Source organism: Lissotriton helveticus, chromosome 4_1 (assembly GCF_964261635.1).
Source record: "Lissotriton helveticus chromosome 4_1, aLisHel1.1, whole genome shotgun sequence".
NCBI classification, from domain to species: domain Eukaryota; kingdom Metazoa; phylum Chordata; class Amphibia; order Caudata; family Salamandridae; genus Lissotriton; species Lissotriton helveticus.
This window is the reverse complement of record NC_136063.1, coordinates 143,418,903-143,440,360: the sequence shown is the minus strand read 5'-3', so window position 1 is coordinate 143,440,360 and position 21,458 is coordinate 143,418,903.

Sequence of the window (21,458 nt, the reverse complement as noted above, 5' to 3'; positions counted from 1 at the left end):
AAAGGATAAAGTGCATCAGTACAGGAGATTACAGGCAATTAGAAATGAAGGATAACCCAAACAAGTCAAACCCAAACCTTTCATTCGTGCTTGACAGCAGCCCTTATTTGTTGCTTTCACTTTGTTTATCTTTTAGAAAAGCTGTACGAGTGCACCACATAGAAACTAGGAAACCTGCTACCGAATATACAATCGGGAGGCTAGTATCGTGTTCGAGTATCCTAAAAGCCTTAGAGCAGCATCTGGTCCCTACATTTCTACAGATCTGTGCCAACCACCGTTTTCTCACTTTGCTATAGCCTAGACAGCTAAAGAATACATGGAGTTCTGATTCCGATGGGCAATCGCATGCCGGGCACCCTAAGATTTGTGAGCCACCCCAATTGTTTGTGAAATAACGGAGTGGCAAGACCCCATATCTAAATTGGAGACAAAGCTTTCTTGCAAGCGCGGCTTGATCTCATTCAAGACGGCCTCTAAGCTGTACCGATCTTTTACCTCTAGGAACGTTGTAGTCAGCTTACCCGCTAAAGGGTTGCTTCGGAGTTGAGCCAGTTTAAATTCCCCGTAGCAATCCCTCAGCGCTTTCCTAGAGATTGACGGACACGCAACTTCCGGGTCATCCTAGAGGTTGCCCCTACCCAAGGTCGCTAGCATATGGCGAACATAAGCAATCCAGGGTAATTTGCCTGCCCCTGGTAGGGTCATCACCTCTCTTAGTTCATCCCTAAAGTCTACAAGTTCCTGGGTAGCCCAGAGACGACGCCAGAAAAGAAGGGGTCTGAGGTTGGATTCATCCATGATGGGCCTTGGGGTGCTCCGTGGGAGGCTAAATAGTTACCTAAGAAAAGTGTTTGTGTAAGACTCTTGGAGCTACGATGTCCCCATAGTTCTACCCCGTACAGCGCCCCTCCCCAACTTGGACCTTATAGATTTCTATGGCAGGACTCACTGGTTTATAGCTTGATTTTCGGTAAACCTTCATCAGTCCCCCCCGATGATTGCACAAATCTCAGTGAGGATTTTTTAATTTGAGCCCCCCAGTCCATAGAATCTGTGATGGTGATACCTAGGTAATCAAATGAGGGTACTCTTTCTAAGGGTTTTCCGTAGAGAGATGGATTAGGTCGAGTGCTTTTGGGGGAATTAAACACCATACATTTAGTTTTTTGGAGGTTGATTTCCAACCCTCTTTCCCTACAAAATGCATCAAACCTATTCAATACCCTCTGTATCCCCATGGGCGGTTTGGATACCAACAGGGTATTGTTGGCGAACATCATGGCAGGAATTTATCGTGAGGCCAACTTGGGGATGTCCAGGACTTGTTGACTAAGCAAAAAATCTACTAACCCATTTATATAAAGACTGAAGAGGGTCGGGGCAAGTACACATCCCTGACGGACGCCTCTATTTACTGGGATGGGAGGCGTAAGATTGCCCTCCTTTCCATATCTAATTTGGACATAATTTCCTTCATGAACCGCTTTATGGCTTGGCCCAAGTAGTGTGGAACCCCGATCTCCTAGAGAACTGCCACAACTTCTCTCTTGGGACCAAATCAAACGCTGACCTCAGGTCTACAAATATTAAGTAGAGGCTGCTACCCTCCAAACACACAAACTTCCAATATAATAATTGTAGCCTGAGGATTTGGTCCAGTGTGGATATTTTTTCTCTAAACCCTGCCTGCAGGGGAGTGAGTATCTGGTGCGCCTCCATTCAGCTCTGCAGCCGGAGCAGCAACACATTTGCAAAAACATTTTGTGTGACATCTATAAGGCTTATTGGCCTATAGTTTGATGGCAACAACGGTGAGCCCTTTTTATATATATAGGGATTATTTCTGCTCCAGCCCAGCTATCGGGGATCTTCATGCCTTGGAGCAGGCGTCTCCAACCAGTAGCTCGGAAGCTACTGGTAGCTCACCAGCTCCCTCAAAGTAGCTCTCAGAAGTGAAGCCAAACCAATCTGATCTCAGGGATTCTGTGTATATTAAAGAAGGCAGCACTGCTCATTTCATTACCGGTACGAGTTACAGACAGCCAAACTAATGGCAGGACCTCTTGATAACACTCAAACACACACTCTGTTGGACAATCAATCAATCAATTAATCAGGGATTTATAGAGTGCACTACTCACCCGTGAGGGTCTCAACGCGCTGGGGGGGGGCATTTGGGCAGCTCCGGTCATTCGAAAAGCCAGGTCTTGAGGCTCTTCCTGAATGCTTTCAGTGTGGAGCTTCATCTGATGCTGATGAGCAGTTTGTTCCAGGTATTGGCCGCGATGTAGGAGAAGGATCTGCCTCCTGTTCTGGCTCTGTGGATGCGGGTGATTTCGGCCAAGACATGGGCAGCAGAGCTGAGGTTTCTCTTGGAGGCGTAGAAGATGATTCTTTCATTGAGGTATTGGGGTCCAGTGTTGTGGAGGGCTTTGTAGGTGTGTGTGAGCAGCTTGAAAGTCACTCTTTTTTCGAAGGGGAGCCAGTGGAGGTCTCGTAGGTGCTGGGTGATGTGGTCCTGTCGTGGGATGCTAAGGATGAATCTGGCTGCGGCGTTCTAGATGGTCTGGAGTTTGTGGAGCAGAGATTTGTTGATTCCGGCATGAAGGGCATTCCGTTTGTCCAGCCTGGTGATAAGTGCATGGGTGACGGTCTTCCTGGATTTGGGAGGGATCCATTTAAAGGTCTTGCGAAGTAAGCAGATGGTGTTGAAGCATGTGTAGGCTACAGTGTTGGCTTATGGGTCTGTCACACGAAACATCTTTATCCTCTTTAAATCTACCTAAGAAGGAGATTGGCCATGTTATATGCCCTGCTCTCAGTCACACCATGTGTGACATCAAAGAAAGTGGGAGCATTTTTGTGTGGGTGTGTGACATTGTATCCTTCCCCAAAAAACAGTGTTGGTTCCTTAAAGCTACTCCTAGTGTCAAGGGCAGCCAAATATGTATGCTGGTCCCCATCATAAGAGTATAATCTCTGAACCAATTGTGCTCGTTCATGGTATAATTTTACCATTGCCATAATATTACATCCTTGACTATTTTGGGCATACAAGTCTAGTAATGACATACTTGCTGCCATCACTGACATATAAAGAGCATGACTAGCTTGCTTTTAGCCATTCCTGACAGAGTGGCAACCGCTTCTCCCATAATAATCTCCATAGCTGATATATGTTGGGCATCCAGCTGTGGCTCAGTGGTAGCCCCGGTTTAATGGTGGGCATTATTAGCATAACAGATGCATTAATAGATGCATTAATAGTGTTATGGTGAGCAAGCATAGCCTATGATTCCAATTCCTGGGCATTTGAAGCAGAATTTGTCCATCCCTGGCAGTTTTACATAGCAGTACTCATTGAAAACGAAAAGCTGATGTTTAGGGACTGAGTATTTTCTAACAATGAAAACTGATTTATTTTTAAAGAAAAAATTATGCTTTTTCTGAAAAGGTTTTTCTTTTGGAAAATTTAGTTTGATTGCTGGGAAGTGGAAAGTGATTTCTTATGGTGGTCAAGGTGTAATGTTAATACATATCATCAGCATTTTACAGTGATAAAATATGCTAGTAGCTCGGCATGACTTTCCTGGAGCAGAATTAGCTCTCACTACAGAAAAGGTTGGAGACCCCTGCCTTGGAGTATAGCATTAGAGAGCACCCAAAGATATGGAGTCCAGACAGTGGGTTTGCTTCGAACAAGCTCCCCAGGGATTTTGTCTAATCCGGGGGTTTTGCCTGCTGCTATCTTTGAAAGGGCGCCAGTTCTCATTAAGAGATATCGCAGGAATATGATCCAATGTTCTATAGGACACTGCTTCCCATTCCTAACACTTTTTGTGAAGAAATTTGAACATTTTTCCACAGAATATTTTGCTATTAACCAAACTACAGATACTGATATGAATTTTGTCTGGGATACCTTTAAGGCTATGGCCAGAGGCTTCACTATTGACTATGGGCCAGATGTAGCTCGCCAAATACCGGTCGGTAACGGCCGATTTCGGCCGTTACCGAACGGTATTTGGGATTTGTAATGTAGGGGGCCATAGATTTACAGAATCGGTAATTTTACCGATTCGGTAAATATACAGAGTCGGTAAAATATAGAATCGGTAAATTTACCGATTCTGTAAATCAATATGTAGGTGGCACGGTAATCAGTGCCACAGGCCCTTACCGAATCGTTATTTACCATGGAATACTATTCCATGGTAAATAACGAATTCCTGTGTACATGCACATCTGTGCATGTACACCTGTGCCATGTGGCACACAGACATGCCCTAAGTGTATGTATGTGTGTCACATGGCACACAAGCCAGAAACAGGGGTGCAACAGGGTGTCAAAGTGACACCCTGTCCCCCTTGTAAATTCGGTATTTTTACCGATTCGATAATTACCGAATCGGTATCTGCCATTGAATCCTAAGGGCTTCAAGGCCCATAGGAATCAATGACAAATACCGATTCTGTAATTACAGAATCGGTAAATACCGAATCATACCGATTCGGTATTTGTTACCGAATTTCTACCTACATTTGAATTACCGATTCATGAATACCGAATCGGTAAAATTCGGTATTTATGAATCGGTAATTCACATTTACCTACATCTAGGCCTATGTCAGCAAAGAAAAAGATAGCATTAAAATAATCTTTTGCTTTGTTGCAAAAAATCAAAGATCTTGAACATGAATATTTTTCCTTGAATCCTAATGATATTTTAGTTCGCCTCTCTAAGGCTAAATTGGAATTTAAAAGAAAATCTACTGAAAGTGCTTGGGGGACTTTGCTACATATTAATGCATAATATTGAGGTGGACACAATAGAGCGGGTAAATTAATGATGAACTACTTTAAAGTCAAAAAGAAAAAATACCAAATAAATATGGGTCAAGAGAACATGGGTAACAGATACCTTTCTGAACAGAGCATCCTGGAATGCTTTACAAACTTCTATACCCAACGTTATACTCCTAAATCTTCTCAAACCACAGAGGCCCTGAATCACTTTTTTGGTTTTATCCCCATGTTGCAGCACAGCTCAGAGGATCTCTCCTCCCTTGAAGCAAATATTTCAATTAAAAAAATTAAAGCTGCCCTCCATTATTTACCCAAAGACAAGGCCCATGGCCCAGATGGTTTTTCTGTTGAATTCTATTCTTAATTTTGCACACTTATTGCGGGGGTGCGAGTTATAGTGAACAACCTAATTTTTCTGGTTTTGTACGAGTGAAATATCCAACTAACTATAACGTCCCTGAAACCTGTGTTTTTTTTCAGTGAATTTCTAAGGTTTTTAAATGCTAATTTCTAACAATAACGTCCCTGAATCCTGTGTTTTTTTCAGTGAATTTCTAAGGTTTTTTTAAATGCTAATTTCTAACTATACCGTCCCTGAAACCTGTGTTTTTTTCAGTGACTTTCTCAGGTTTTTAAATGCAAATTTCTAACTATTACGTCCCTGAAACCTATTTTTTTTCAGTGAATTTCAAAGGTTTTATATATATATATATATATATATATATATATATATATATATATATATATATATACGTATATACGTAGCTCCTCCTCGAATCTCTCGGCGTCTCAGGCACAGCCTTGCACACCAGCAAACAAGGGAGACAGACCACAACGAATCAGCATCAGTGAGTTTATTAAATCACAGAGATCAGCTATGCGTTTCTGGCAAGTTATGCCCTTGATCACGCTGCAACATGAACAACAGACAGAATGCTTTTTTTATGCAGTGTAGAAGAAACACCCCCTCACAATGACTTAATGCATCATGTGATGAACAAACTGTGAAAAAATACTGCCACTGAAGCTAGTACATTTAAGTCAGCACATTATGATATATCTGGATAAATCCAAAGTTCGCGTATGTAAATCTCAAAGGTATTAATAGTATATATATATATATATATATATATATATATATATATATACACAACTACATCATCAAATTCAAAAGAAATTGACTGTATAAATACAGAACAATAATAAAAAATACCTTTAGACATATACAATGTGACGATAAATACAGCCTTTTTGTGATAAGCCTGTAATAATGCCTAGGTTACGCGATATGTGCCAATCTAGCTTAAAAACAGTGATAGACAATAAAGTGCTAAGTGAGAGTAAAATATGTGCAAAAAGTGCGAGAGAAAAAGTGCAATACCGTTCATCATAAAAGCGATAAAAAACATCATGATATAAGAAACTTCTCAGATCCCTGAGAACAATAGACTGCATTTCATCCATGAGTATATATCATCTCTTAGCAATAAATAGTATAAAATTATCAACATTTTGTTAGAAACCCATAATAGAATAATATATATATATATATATATATATATATATATATATACACACATTAAAATATATACATATATATACACATGAGAATAAAATTGTGATAAATAATCATGACTTCATATCATCAATAAATAAGCAGTCAGTAGAAAAATATCAAGGAAAGAATTACATAAGAACCATACACAAGTCTCATTTCATATTTCAATATACATGTATAAAATTGGCAAAAAAAATATTTATATACAAAAATATACATATGTATAGAGCAAAAATTACATAGAGGAAGAAATAAATACATGATAGACAGAAAAATACAGAAAGTACTGATTATATTTGATATGTGAGTAGGAGGACAGATATGTATACAGAAGTGTCTAGACCCAGCCTCAACCTCGAAATAGGGAACCTAACTAAGAGGCAATAGATCATAGATGCTGAGTAATAGATTCATACAGAGGAAGGAACAGCAAGATATGAAAAGGCATCATAAAAAATGATGCATTTCTTCAATGTTGTTCAATCCATTGGGCCAACGAGTGTCCAATTCCAGAATCATTTTTGTTTCAAGCTGTCTTAATAATGATTCCCGGTCCCCACCTCTTTTAAGAGGGGGTATAGCTCCAATCACAAAATATTTCAAACAAGAGAGATCGTTGTTATGGATTCTCTTGAAGTGGCGAGCTACCGGATAGGCCGGGTCATTGTGTAAAATGGTGCGTAAATGCTGTAAAATCCTGACGTGCACCTGGAGCTTGGTACTTCCTACATATCTTAGCCCACAGGTACACGTCAAGACATAGACAGCATGGTCGGTCTTGCAATTAAAATTGCCAGGGATAGATCTAGGTTCTACATCAAAGGGTGTAGAGTAGTGCAAAATATTAATGCCGAACCTACACGCGCGACAGCTCGAACATTTGAAAAAAACCCTAGATGGTTTTAACCAGGGAATTTTGGATTTTAATTCAGGGGCCGCTTTATCCAAAGCAGAACCCATGTTTCTGGCACGTCTGAAGGTGATAGTAGGGTTGGCCGGTAACCTAGTGTTCAAAATATGGTCACTAAGAACAATAGGCCAATTCTTTTTTAATATTGCTTTTAATTTTCTATCCTCACTACTGAAGGCAGTAATCATGCGTGGACAATCTTCTTGAGTTCCAAGGCTAATCTCCTGATCTAATTCTCGCTGAAATTCGGAAAAGAGACACTGTCTAGATCTGAGCTTAGACTTCTCAACTGCCATGTTCAACATAGTATCAGAATATCCCCTGACTCTTAAACGTGCCAACAGATCTTTGAGGCAGTTTTCGTAGTCAGAGGGGGAACTGCATATTCTTTTGAGCCTGAGAATCTCACCATACGGTATCCCTGATATGGTGTGTTTAGGGTGCATACTTGCCGCATGGAGGGTCGTATTCCCGGCTGCAGATTTTCTATGCAATGTAGTGTTTAACTTGAAGTTAGCAATATAAACTTCTACATCCAAAAACTGTATACTCTGTCTATCAATGTGGGCTGTGAAGTTCAAATTCATGGAGTTGTTGTTAATACTCTCTATAAACAGTAGTGCATCATCTTTAGAGCCTTTCCATGCGATAAATATGTCATCTATATATCTTAGATAACATTTCACATGATTGTTCATCCAGGCAGAGTGTAGTACGGCGAGGACCTGCTCCTCCCACCAGCCGACGTGTAAGCACGCGTAGCTGGGGGAGAAACAGGCCCCCATCGCCACTCCTCTTAACTGTCTATAAATATCTTTGCCAAAGGTAAAAATAGTTATTATACAGACACCACTCAATGAGACCCAAAATGACTTTGTTGTGTTCATAAAAAGCTATGGGTCTTCTGGCCAGATAATATAGGATAGCATTCAGGCCTTGAACATGATCAATACTGGTATATAACGCTTCGACATCTAGCGAAATTAACCACATGTTTTCTTCCCATTCAATATCAGCAATTTTGAGCAAAAAGTCACTGGTGTCACGTACATAGCTGGAAAGATTTTTGACAATGTCTTGAAGGAAAAAGTCTATGTACTGGCCAACCTTCTCACCCATACTTTTAATGGCTGAGACTATTGGCCTGCTAGGCACCGGCATTACACCTTTATGTACTTTATGTACTTTGGGAATTAGATATAGTGCTGGCATGATGGGAAATTCCACATACATAAACTTATACTCCTCAGAGGAGATAAGTCCTTCTCTTTTCCACTGTGCTAGCATCTGTTGTAATTTACCTCTGGCGTTAGAATACTCTTTCTGGGTAGATGTCTTGTAGCAGAGGGGGTCATTCAGCTGGCGTTTGGCCTCTGTGATGTAATCCTGCTTAGGCCAGATAACTAAATTACCCCCTTTATCCGATTTTTTCACTACTATTTCGTGATTTTCACCAAGTTTCTGTATTAACTTCACATATTCCCTTTTCATATGTGCAACTTTCTTTTTAGATTTAGTGTTGGTCTGTATGTACAATTTTTTAATGTCATTAGTGACGCAGTCATGGAACACATCGATGGCATCTTTAGGCATCAAAGGTACATATTTAGATTTGCTCTCAAACTGGCTTAGCCCTGCTCCCTTTTGTACGATGGAGATCTTTCTCAGACGTCCTTGTGTAGAAGCATCAGGGTCAGCCTCAGAGTCATAGGTAGAAGTATTCAAATCATGGACATCCAGGAATGTATGCACATCTGATGCTGCAAGTGCACTGACGCTATCGTTATTAAGTTCATCAGAAATTTCATTAGCAACTGAGGTCTCTTTGATAGATTTTAACGCAAAGTGTTTTTTCAATTTAAGTTTTCTTATATAACAAAATAAATCAACCCTAGCCATGGCATAGTTAAAGCTTTGGACCGGACAGTAATTCAATCCCAAAGATAATAACTGTTCTTCCGCCTTGCTTAGTGTGACATTGGAGAGGTTTATTATGTATTATGGTGTTATCATCTAGTGGCGTTTCACACAAGCTTTTTTCTTTTTGTTTTGTGGTTGGGCACTGTTGTTGTTGTTGCCGCTTGCGGCGCCTTTCTTTTCTCCGCTTATTCCTCCTTTGTTTGTGTGCGCTAATTGCTGCCTCAGCCGCAAAGTCTGTAGTCTTTCCTCTACAACAAAATCCATCTCCTGTTGTAGGTGAGTTTTGTCAGTCCTACCAAATTTAAATCCGAACACGAAGAAGATGAAGCGGTTAAATTATTACTGGAATCACTCCTGATTGAATCCGTGTCAGAGTCAAGGCTTATCGTTTCGATGGTTTCATTGTTTTCAGAGCCGGTTGGTAAGATCCTGGATTGCGTGCTGGTTTGTATGCTGGTGTTGGTGCTGGTACTGGGCATGGCAATGGCATTAGTATTTGTATTCTTTTTGCTAAAAGCCTGCCTTTTAGCTGGATCATATTTTCTTGAAAAAGTGAAGATTTTACCATCATTTGCATCACGAGCTTTGCGGATTTTAATTTTTTCTTCATGTTTCCTTAACCGCTCATTCATTATGTCGGATAGTTTTTTATATTTCATCAGCTTCAGCTTCAGCGCGTGCTAACAATTCTGATTCAATTACTTTAATTTCTTCCAGTAGTCTGCTCCGATCTTTTGCGGCATATTTTATAAAAATGCACACTAAGTTCATCGAGGATGCCAAATTACTCTCCCCCCACTCCTGTAACATTTCGGGATCGGGATTCTCAAAACTTGGCGCCAGAAAAATGCGCAGTCCGCGCGGAACACGACCTACTTCTTCATATTTGCTTAGTGATTTGTGCTCCCACCACTTGGTGCATTCCAACTTCTTTAGTCTTTCTAATTCCTTGAATATAATTTTTAAATTTCTTATTTGCTCAGTCTGAGCTTTCTCATGGGTAGGCGTTTTGGTATTGCTCCTGTCGCTGGTTAAGCCGTCAAATAAATTGACAGCAGCTTCCTCCCGTAACCTGTCTAGTTCGTCAGACATGTTAGTCTCTCTGTGCAGTATACTTCAAATTAGCAGGTGAAAAACAGGGTATTATATCCGTTTATCGTCTGCAAACTATTGCCGTTCTTGAAACTCCCCCGCTCAGTGTGCCGCGTCAGCCGACACGACTCCACGCCGCAGTTCAACCGCCGTAGTGTTTCGGCTTCTGTAAATATTCGCAATCCAGGGAGTAGCCGCCAAAATTCCCAACAGGACGTCCGGGTACAACGATTTGAAGGCAGCTTCCAAATTAACGGGGAAGGGGTCCGTTACGGAGGCAAATCAACCTCCGTAAACATATAACCATGTAGCTCCTCCTCGAATCTCTCGGCGTCTCAGGCACAGCCTCGCACACCAGCAAACAAGGGAGACAGACCACAACGAATCAGCATCAGTGAGTTTATTAAATCACAGAGATCAGCTACGCGTTTCTGGCAAGTTATGCCCTTGATCACGCTGCAACATGAACAACAGACAGAATGCTTTTTTTATGCAGTGTAGAAGAAACACCCCCTCACAATGACGTAATGCATCATGTGATGAACAAACAGTGAAAAAATACTGCCACTGAAGCTAGTACATTTAAGTCAGCACTATATATATATATATACACACACATGTAGACTCATGTCCTGCTGACCTACTAAAATCATCTGTTGAGTTACAGTGGGAAGATGATTTACACCACTAATTTTCAATTCATATCTGGAATAAAAGTTCAAAAATTCACTCCACTTTCTGTTCTGTGAGTACCCCCCAGACATTATATTTCTTTTATAATAGATTGTCCCTTGCCTCTTCTTTACTTTACTTTCTAAATCTAAAGTTATGACTGATACTGAATGCTGCTCCTGCAATGTTGAAATATGTTTTTCGATTGTCTGGTGATTAGATTATTTTGGTTAGAGATTTGTGATAAGATTTCGGATATCTTTTCTGCCACTTTCTCATTTGATATAAAGCATATTTATTTAGGAGGCGCTTCTGATATCCGCCTCAGTAATGTCATGGTAGGGAGATTTATTGATTGCTATTGTATTACACATTTTTTCGACTTGTTGGAAAGACACCAGCAATATTACCTATATTAAATAGTGGAATATGTTATGTCATACTAATCGTTTAGATAGAGCAAATGGACACTCCACTCGGCAACTTTCAAAAGAGATCTGTTCTGGTTGTCATTATCTAATTTCCTATCTAATACACATGTAAAACCTACCAATGCAATTGTAACATATAAGCCTTCCTGATTTTTCTTCTTTCCTATATAAGGGTTGAACGCTTTATTAAATGTTTTTGTATTTGATATTCGGTCTCTCAACACATAGGCTAGGTCTTAATCCTTTACCACTTCTTACTTTTTTCTCTCCTCTGTTTTCTTTTTTTCCACCTCTTTAAAAAATGTATAGAATGCTATTGTTTTGTTTCTTTACTTCATAACTAATGCTATCTTAGTACAAATTATACTGCATTTGATTGTAATGACTTCTGGTTTAATACTTCAATATTACCTCAAATACAGACTAGCATTCATTTCTATATTCTGATATAATTCTCAATAAAGCATTTCTAAACATAAGAAAGGGGTTATTGACGCAGGTTTATTGGGGACACTAGCAATGCAACACAAAGTGAGCTCCAATCTAGTTACCATTTTAAAAGCCAACAGGCGAAGGGCAAAATTACCCAGCTCTGTGAAAGCGCATATGCATCCCTTAGTAAATAACTTCTATAGAGTTTATTACTCTGCCCTTCTTTCTTCCTTGCTCAGATCTCAATGGCACAGAACGCTCTTGAGAGGTACAGTCACAATCTTCCTGAATACAAACAGGCTCTAGGCAAGGAGGCTCTAGGCTTTGCTATGCACCATCGATTTTCTATATTACCCTACAGGAAAGTCTAAAGGCCTTATTACAAGTACAGTGGACTCACCATCGGACTACCGCCACGACTGAGGGTCCGCCAGCCGTATTTGAAGTGTGGTGGTCGGACCACATAGGACCACCGCCTCTGCCGTGATCCAGGATCCCACAGTGGTAATGCATGTTTCTTAATGCAATGATTTTTTGTTTTCAATCTTTTGTGAATGATCTAACAGCAGCCATGCATAGTCTCAACATTTCTGGTGTTTGTGCACTCTTCTGATAGAATCAGCATTTTTGGTTTTCAAGCCTAAACATCTTCTCTTCTAGGGGTGGGTGGTAAATTCCCCTCCGCCAGGGGAGTTTACTGAGTTTTGCATACTATGCGTTGCGCTTGTAGTGGCAAAACTCCGCCAACCTCCAAGTAGGTTGAGCTTTTTTCTCACGCACGGCTCAACAATGTTAAGTTGGCATCCCCTAGTGTGATTTTCGGGAACTAGAACGGTACCTGGTGAGATTTTCGCTATGCGGGCGGTCGTAAAAGCAAGCGCCATGACATATCGATTTACTCCAGCTCCCAGAACTCCATTGAGTCTCGCTGAGTTTTTATATAACTCCGCGGAATTCTGTAGAGTGAAACTTTGTGAGTTCCACCCTCCACTATTCTCTCCCCGACACATCTGGACCGTTCCAATTGGAGCAGGGACAAAGACTGATTTGCATATGACTGGAGTCAAACTGGGTTGGCATTGGGTGCAAAATTACTGAAAGTTGGATTTCTACCCAGAGCGATTGCTAGTGATTGGACAAATTGCAAGTATTTGTAAGAATCACCTTTTGTGTGTTTCATGTGCTGCCTCTGGATACACCCAGCTGAACAGACAGGTTTATCTTATCTTCATCCATCACTTGTATTATATTGTATCGTATTTGCATTTGTGTAGGTACTTCACTACCCCTGTGAAGCCAATAATGCTTTCGTTGAGGTTGAGGGAGAAGCTACTGCATTTTAACATTCATTTAGTGCTTCATACCCGTGACAAGACAGTGCAGCACTCTGTTTTGAACAAAATTGAAGGGTGTTGGGTGTAGAATGGTCTAGATAGGACATGTTGACTGAGGTTTGAGGATGTGATCTAACAGCGATGCAGGATATGTCACTAGGCATGTTTGGTACTTGTCCACCTGAGGTAGCATACTGTAGGGGATATGACAAGGAGTTAAGGGCCATGTTTATCATTTTTTTTTTACCCGCAGCAAGACACCTTTCTGCACTGCGTGAAAGGACAGGAATGTGTCATGTCTAGGAAGATATTGCACATTCCTGCTCTCTCTGTGTGCTGGCACACTAGTGACTGCTTGGCACCAACGCAGGCACCCTTGCACCATAGGGCATGGGTGACTGCGTTACACAGGTTTATTTTTGTGCAGGAAGGGACAGCTTCCTGCACAAAAATCCTCCTTTGAGACTTTCCCTTTTTCTATTATTGCTTCAGAATGCAGCACATATGGAAAGAGAAAAAAACAAGAAGAAATTAAGATATTTCTCCACGTTATTCCTTCCCTGGGATGGCGTAGCATTGTGACACATTCCCAGGTCTATCACTCATGGTAGATCTGGAAATGCATCAATATTTATGGGTGGATATGTGGGAACACCCAAGCTCCAACCATGGAACGCCTCCCTGGGGCAGAGTGGCGCAAGGCAGTGACCTGCATTGCCTTGCGTTACTCCAAACCATGCAGGACAACGCCAGGTGGCCGTGTGTGGCTTGGTAAAAATCATTCTAGATTTTGTTTCTCCCTGAACCCACTTATGGGATGCAAGAGCAGCACAAAAGCTTTGATAAATATGGCCCTTAATCATTGGTCCTTTCACAGGGACCTGATAGTCATGAGTTTGAATCCCAGCAAAGCCAGGTCTGCCCAAGGTTGGTAAACTGAGTTCCATTAATTTGGTAATAGTAACACCTGTTATTTACAGCATTTAGAAACAGCAAAACAGTGTATGAGCACTGTATAAAACCATGTCATATCGTGTGCACCTTGGAGATTTGGGCCCAGATGTACAACTGTTTTTGCGATTGCAACCGGGAAATCAGCCTGTTTGCCACAGCAAAATTGGTCTCCCCCATGTACGAATCCTATTTTGCGAGTCCCTAACCTATTACCGACTCACAAAATAGGGTTGCGACTTGCTATTAGGAAGCGGCGTGCCAAGGGCGTCCCTTCCTAATAGCAACTCGCAGTTCAATGTATGATTGTTTTGCAACCGCAATGGTGGTCGTAAAACACTCAGGGCCTCATTTATGAGAAATGACGCATTGCTGCGTGAAAACAGCGATGCTTCACTTCTCAGTGCGCACTCCTTGCGACATTCCTGATGCGTCATATTTAATGTATGATGCATCATGTCGCAAGGAGTTACAGATACGTCAGTATTTCTGACGTATCTGTAAGCGCAAAAGTGACGCATTGCTGGAGTGTGTCACAAAAGTGACGCAACTCCAGCAATGCGTCCTTGTGAAAGGGACTGTGTCAGTCTTACGCCTGCTATGAAGCAGGCGCAAGATTTTGAAGCAACAGCGTCCTAAAAGTGACGCAGTGAAATCTCATAGATTTCACTGCGTCACTTCTACGACCCTTCCTTGCGTCAATACGCCCCCCTTGCATACATTATACCTGGCGCAGGTATATAGTGGCGCAGGGGTTTACAAAGTGACGCATCTACCTAGATGCGTCACTTTGTAAATATGGCGCAACAAGGTGCATTTTTACGCCACTGGTGCGCCACAAAAAGTGACGCACCGGCGGCGTAAAAGTGACGCACAGCCACATTAATGAGGCCCCAGCAGTTTACCACCTACTTCAAGTAGGTGGTAAACTACTGGCAAACGGGAAGGAGTCTCCGGAACCTTTTTTCCCTTTATGAATGGCTTCAAAAATATTTTTTAAGGGCAGGCAGTGGTCCCATAGACAGCTGCCCACTCTTAAAAAATGAAACAGAAACGTTTCATATTTCATTTTTAAATGCATCCTGTTTTTCTTTAAGGAAAACGGGCTGCTTTTAAAAACCAAACCTGCTTTATTTAAAAAGCAGTCACAGACATGGTGGTCTGCTGACCCCAGCAGGCCACCATCCCTGGGAGTGCCAGCCATTCCCAATGAGGTCGCAAATTGCACCTGCCTCATGACTATTAATGAGGCAGGTCCAGTTTCGACCCACTGCAAGTCCCTAACAGTGTCAAGCACACTGCTGTACATCACAGTTTGTGATTTCCTAATAAGGAATTGCTAAAATATGCTCTTAGGAAATCGCAAACATGCAATTTCGTACATGTGGCCCAGGGTTCATGGAGCAAAGTGAATTCACTCCTATTTACTGATCCTAGGCTATCCTAAAAAATCTGGGCTACACAATTTATGGCAGAGTCATTTCTTTCGCAGTTATTTTGCTTTAAGCTGCAGTATATACACTGGTCCTTCCTGTGTTTTACCTAATTCCCAAGGTTCATAAGTGCATCATTCCCACACCAGGCAGACGGATCATTTCGGCTATAAAAAGTGCCAGTGAACATGTCGGGCAATATATTGACCTTTTTCCTGCAGGACTTGGTGAAAAAATTGCCCAGTTATGTAAGGGACACAAGTGACTTCTTGCAAAAAATAGGTGATCTTGAATGGCAAGAAGACATGCTTTGAATAACTTTGCACGTAGAGTCCCTATATACAAGCATTGCACATACCAGTGGTTTGAAAGCAATTGAACATTTCCTTAGCAAAAGAGCTGTAGAATTTCATGACCACAACAAAGTCATTTTAAGCCTAATTGAATGGTGTCTCAATAACAATTTTTTCATCTTTGGCAAAGATGTGTGGAAACAATTGAGATGCGTGGCGATGGGATCCTGTTTCTCCCCCAGTTATGCGTGTTTACACGTAGGCTGGTGGGAGGAACAGGTCCTTAACACCACACATGGAGTGTGGGTCAACGAAAAGGTGGTTAAATATGTACGGTACATAGATGACAGCTTTATCCTTTGGCAAGGTGAGGAAGAAGAAGCATTACCATTTGTAAATTAAATTAACAATAATTCCCTGAACCTCAACTTCACTTCTCACATCAGTAAACATGAGATAGAACTCTTGGATGTGAAAGTGTATATTAGTAATGCCAAACTAGAAACCACACTCTTCAGAAAACCCACTGCAGGGAATACAACACTGCATGCCACTAGCCTCCATCCGAAACACACAATTAGCAGTATTCCATATGGTGAGATCCTCTGACTCAAAAGAATTTGTAGCTCCACTAGAGATTTTGAGCAATGTGTAAAAGAACTGAAGGTCAGACTCAAAGCACGTGAATATTCAGATATCATTTTTAATCAGGCTATGGCTAAATCCAATTTAGGATCACGGGAAAGTCTGTTTCCTTCAGATTCTCCCAGTAATGATGATACTGAATTGAACATAATACCCGGCAAGGAAGTGAATGACTGCCCCAGATTTATCACAGCTTTTAGCAATGAGGACAATAAAATCAGGACCATCATCACGAAAAATTGGCCGATAGTATTAACGGATACTATATTGGGCTTTTCTTTGCCAAGTAAACCGTTAGTCACTTTTCGCAGAGCCAAGAGCATGGGGTCAGTCCTAGATAGAAGCAGCCCTGAATTGAGACAGAAAACCATGTGGCTGCAACCTATGGCAGGGTTCCGTAAATGCTCCACGTGCAAGGCTTGTAAATTTGGGGTCAGTAAAACTCATTACCAGACTCCTTTCTGCCTTACTGACATTCCGATTATTGGAAGTCTCAACTGCAAGCCAGACTTTGCAGTTTATGTCCTGACGTGTACCTGTGGCCTTAATTAGATAGGCGTACCAACCTACAAGTACACGTCAGGATTTTGCAACATCTCAGAGCCATCCTGCATAGTGATCCCGCTTACCCGGTAGCACGTCACTTCCAAAAGAAACATAATAAAGATGTGGGTTGCCTTACATATTATGTGGTGGGATCTGTCCCCAAATTGCACAGAGGTGGCATCAAAGAGCAGCAGCTGAGGCAACTGGAGACAAACATGATCCTAGAATTTGACAGTAAATGGCCGAACGGTTTGAACAATACTGAGGACAAGTATAATTTCTTGTGAGAGTTTTTTTAGTCCCAGTCTGAACTCTATGCTCACTGCAATAACATCTAAGTCTGTACTCTTCCAAAAATAGTATCTTTATAAAAGATGTTGCTTATGAGTTGCAGCCACGATAAGTAGCACTTTAGTATAAACAAACGCCAACAACATCCCAGCCATATTGTTCTAAAAAAAAAATACACTTGACTATATATTTTCGAGGGAAAAATAAGTCCCAGTATGTCAAAGGAGTTATCCAACGATATTTTGAGAGGATTTTATTCCAATTGTGAATGTATTTATACAGGGAAGCTTGCATTGTTGTTTTAACAGCAGTTGGTGGTCGTAAATTCATGTATTGGATTCATTGCATTCAAGCATTGATAATCTATTGAGTACGCAATAAGTTATATTCTTTGTGTATTTAGACCTAACATGAACAGTATTTTTACCATCTCTATGGTCACATGACTAAGCTGGGGTTTGTTGGTAGTCGTTTACTTTGCACTATAAAAACGAAAAGAAAAAGTAAATTCTCTGCATGTGAACAAAGGCTCTCGAGCCCGAAACGAGTCATTGCTGTTACCTGAAACCTGAACAAGTAAAGAATTTTGGTCAGATCCTGTGGTCCGTCTCCTTCTTCACCGGTCCGTGGGGATTGGAGGTGGCTTTTGGGAGTGTTCTGTGCATGTGTGTATATATATATATATATATATATGTATATACACTTTCACTGGCAGTAATGCTACTGGGGCGCACCTCTTATTGAAAATAGATTCAGATTAAGCCATATATTTAAGGATTGGAAAAGTTTATATCAGCAACAGAGTTACATTTGGGGTTGGTGCCTCTCGGGAAAAAACACCCTACTACCTAGGTGCACATATACAGAGGGATATCATAGACAGTCCCTAGGTAAAACAAACTATACAGTCCAATATCACGGCACTCAATTGTAACAATTTTTAGTTCCTTATGTATTAAACATTAAGGCTTTTTTTTATCTATGCACAGATCCTGAGTATTACATCCACAAGTGACACTTTTGGTTCTTATTAATTACAGGAATTTATTAACACATATTAGTGAGCATAAACACCAAAAAATTATGTATACATCAGACACAAAATAATATAAGAGCTGGTCAGGAGAAGATGATCAACAAAATATACAGGACAGTTGGTATTTAGTATGTCCTCCTTTTCCTGATCCACAAAAGACAACAGCCGACACGTGTTTCGTCACGTCATGTGACTTCCTCAAGGCTGCAAAGATAATGGTTTGTTTTATTTAAAAGTTCTTACAAATATACATCATATAAAATTCAATTTAACCCTTAAACACTTCTATTCTTGACTGCAGGAAGATAACAAATGAGCATGAAAAAAGAGAAAGAGCTCTCAAGAAAGAATCAAAGATTATTCCACCTTATAAGTGACAAGTATGCTGAAAATGCCTATTTGTTTGTTAGTGCAAAAAAGTGCAAGTAACCATCACCCAAATAGAGGTTATGAGAGGGGCTAACCTTCTGAATATTTATAGGACAAAATAGAATGTCTATGTCTTTGTTCTTCCCGATGAGTTTCAAGATTCCAATGTTCTTATACTGAATAACCTATTTCGTAAATATATGAAAAGCACATGGTTTTAGTGTCTTGTTTGACCATAACTAAGTCCTACTAAGATATTGCGAAATAACACCACTCACTTTGTTCAAGAGTCTGTAATGCTCCTATTGACTGTCATTCGTATTCCCGGCATATAGTCTATGCGTTATTGGTCTCACGTACACGAATTCAAAAAAACGTCCAAGCGCTCTGTGATGCGGTAGAAAATTAGTGATAGTGAATATTCCATCGGGATAGAGCTAATTAAGAAGGTATATATCAATCTGGTATATAGCACTCACATGCTAATGTTCCTATCATGGCGCATAAAAAACCACTGTACACTGTAGAAATATTGGATCTCAGTTTACAGGTAAATTGCGTCCCTCTTAGTTCATTGTCCTGGAAAAATAATATAAGGGAAGGATAGTATAGTCACACTGGAGTCACATATCTATAGTGTGGTCAGAACTGTAAATTAATAAAAAATAAGGCAGAAACCTTACCCTTAAAAGGTTCTAATGTTGATTTAATATATTCCTGAATCTCTCTTTTCTTTGGTGCAGGGGATAGCGACCTCAGGCACGTTTTCAATTGTGGGTTTGTATTTCCCTTAACTCAATGATTAAAAGAGAAATAGATGACAATATATAAAATGCTAATTGTTAAATTTTCTACAACCTAAAAAGTCTTTTTATACACATAGCAAAGGGAGGGGCACCTCGTACTCACATATTTGAAATACTCTCGATCCTGAGGCGTGGGTAGTGGGCTCTGATAGGCCTATCGTGAGAAAAGTACAATCACAGAATGCATGTCAAAATAAAGCGTATATTTTGCACATTTGAAAATTCCGTCAGTGCGTATTTGAAGTTTACATGCATCGAGTGCATTCACATCAGTTTGTGGTTAAACTGCCCCAATGGACACACTACTTTCTTTGCCTAACTTGTTTGCAAACAAACACGATACTGTGAGCATTAGTCGTATGCTTAAACCCTCTGAATTACAAACACAATTATGTATAAACAACCCGGAGATTATTAGTTCTATCTCCAATACTTTTAAAGGTTGTAAGCATAAATGCAAAAAAAGGGGGTTTTGTTAAGAAATTCTAATATCGGTCTTCCCATAGTCCCTAAGCTCCTGTCGACAAAATGTAGACCCCCGTCCAAGTAATGCAAAGCTAGTTCCTCCCGAAGACAAACAGAGCCAGAGTAACAGTTACCGGTCAGTTTCACTCGAACTGTGGTATATTGCTTACCGCGTTATTGCACGTCCTCCCTGCAAAGCTGCCAGGTCCGCAAATTACCGATAGTTACTAGTTTGTTTATATATGTTATTCCCCCGGAATGTAAGTGCCGTGTGCCGGAAGTAGTTAAATGATTTCCGAGGATGTCCGTATCGATGATAGTTGTACAAAGAATCCATCTTGAAAGTACTTGGTATACTGTTAAAACGTCATAAAAGTGTGGAAAATGTGTGTCATTTGGAAAGTAAAAGTTAGAGTATCGTAGCCCATTATTTATTAGTTACATCCCGACAAGTCCCCTATGAAATATATGAGTCCCTGTACTGTTTGTTGCTCAAGTATCGTATTAGTCAAAAATAGTGTCTAAAAATTCATGTTCTCCATATTATTATCTACTAAGTCTATTAATTTGCTTCACCAAGTATATTAAGCATAAATAATAAAAAATGGAAAAAAGAGAGAGGACAGGATTTTTTCTTTTTATGTCCAATAAACAAGGTCTAAAAACTATTCGATTTTTGGCCGCCATATTGGAGTGGGTAATGTCCACAATTCATATATGCTCATATATAGTATATCTACTCGGTATTTACAGTTACATCACACCGATATAAATGTAATGGGGAGAAAAAGATCCTATCAATCATTGAAGCATGCTTTTAAAGTTTCTCCTCTCTATATCTGAATGTAAAGACACATCGAGAGAGAAAAAAAGGGGAAGAAAAAGAGAACAAAGAGATTGAGTAGAGAAACATTTTTTGTGTGTGTTATAACACACATGTACATAACAATATTGTATACATTGCAAAAACTTTCATTTTAATCGGAAACTCGCTGAAAGGTGACAATCCTGCCACATTCGGAAAAAACGGAATGTAATTCAATGGTCATACATCAGAAACAGATTCAGACCACCAATCCTATACAAGGTAATGTTGTATCATGTATCGGCATTTCGGCATAACTATCAAGGAATGGCAATCGATATCCTGCAGGTACTTCTATAGGGCTTTCAGAAACACATGCATCTCCTTGTCAAAGTTAATTCCCATTTCAACAGCCCTAAGTTTAACAATCCATTGTGTTTCTGTCCGTCTCAATATCAGCACTCTGTCACCACCCCTGGGCCCACAGTTCACCTGAGCAATGCCATGGAATCTGATACCTCTTAGTTGTTCCAACGTGTGAGTTTGGTTAAAATGTACTGCCAAGGGATAACTGCCATTATTATTGCGTATCGCTCTTATGTGCTCTTGTATCCTATCTTTTAATGAACGGATCATACTGCTTATATAAATTAGGCCAC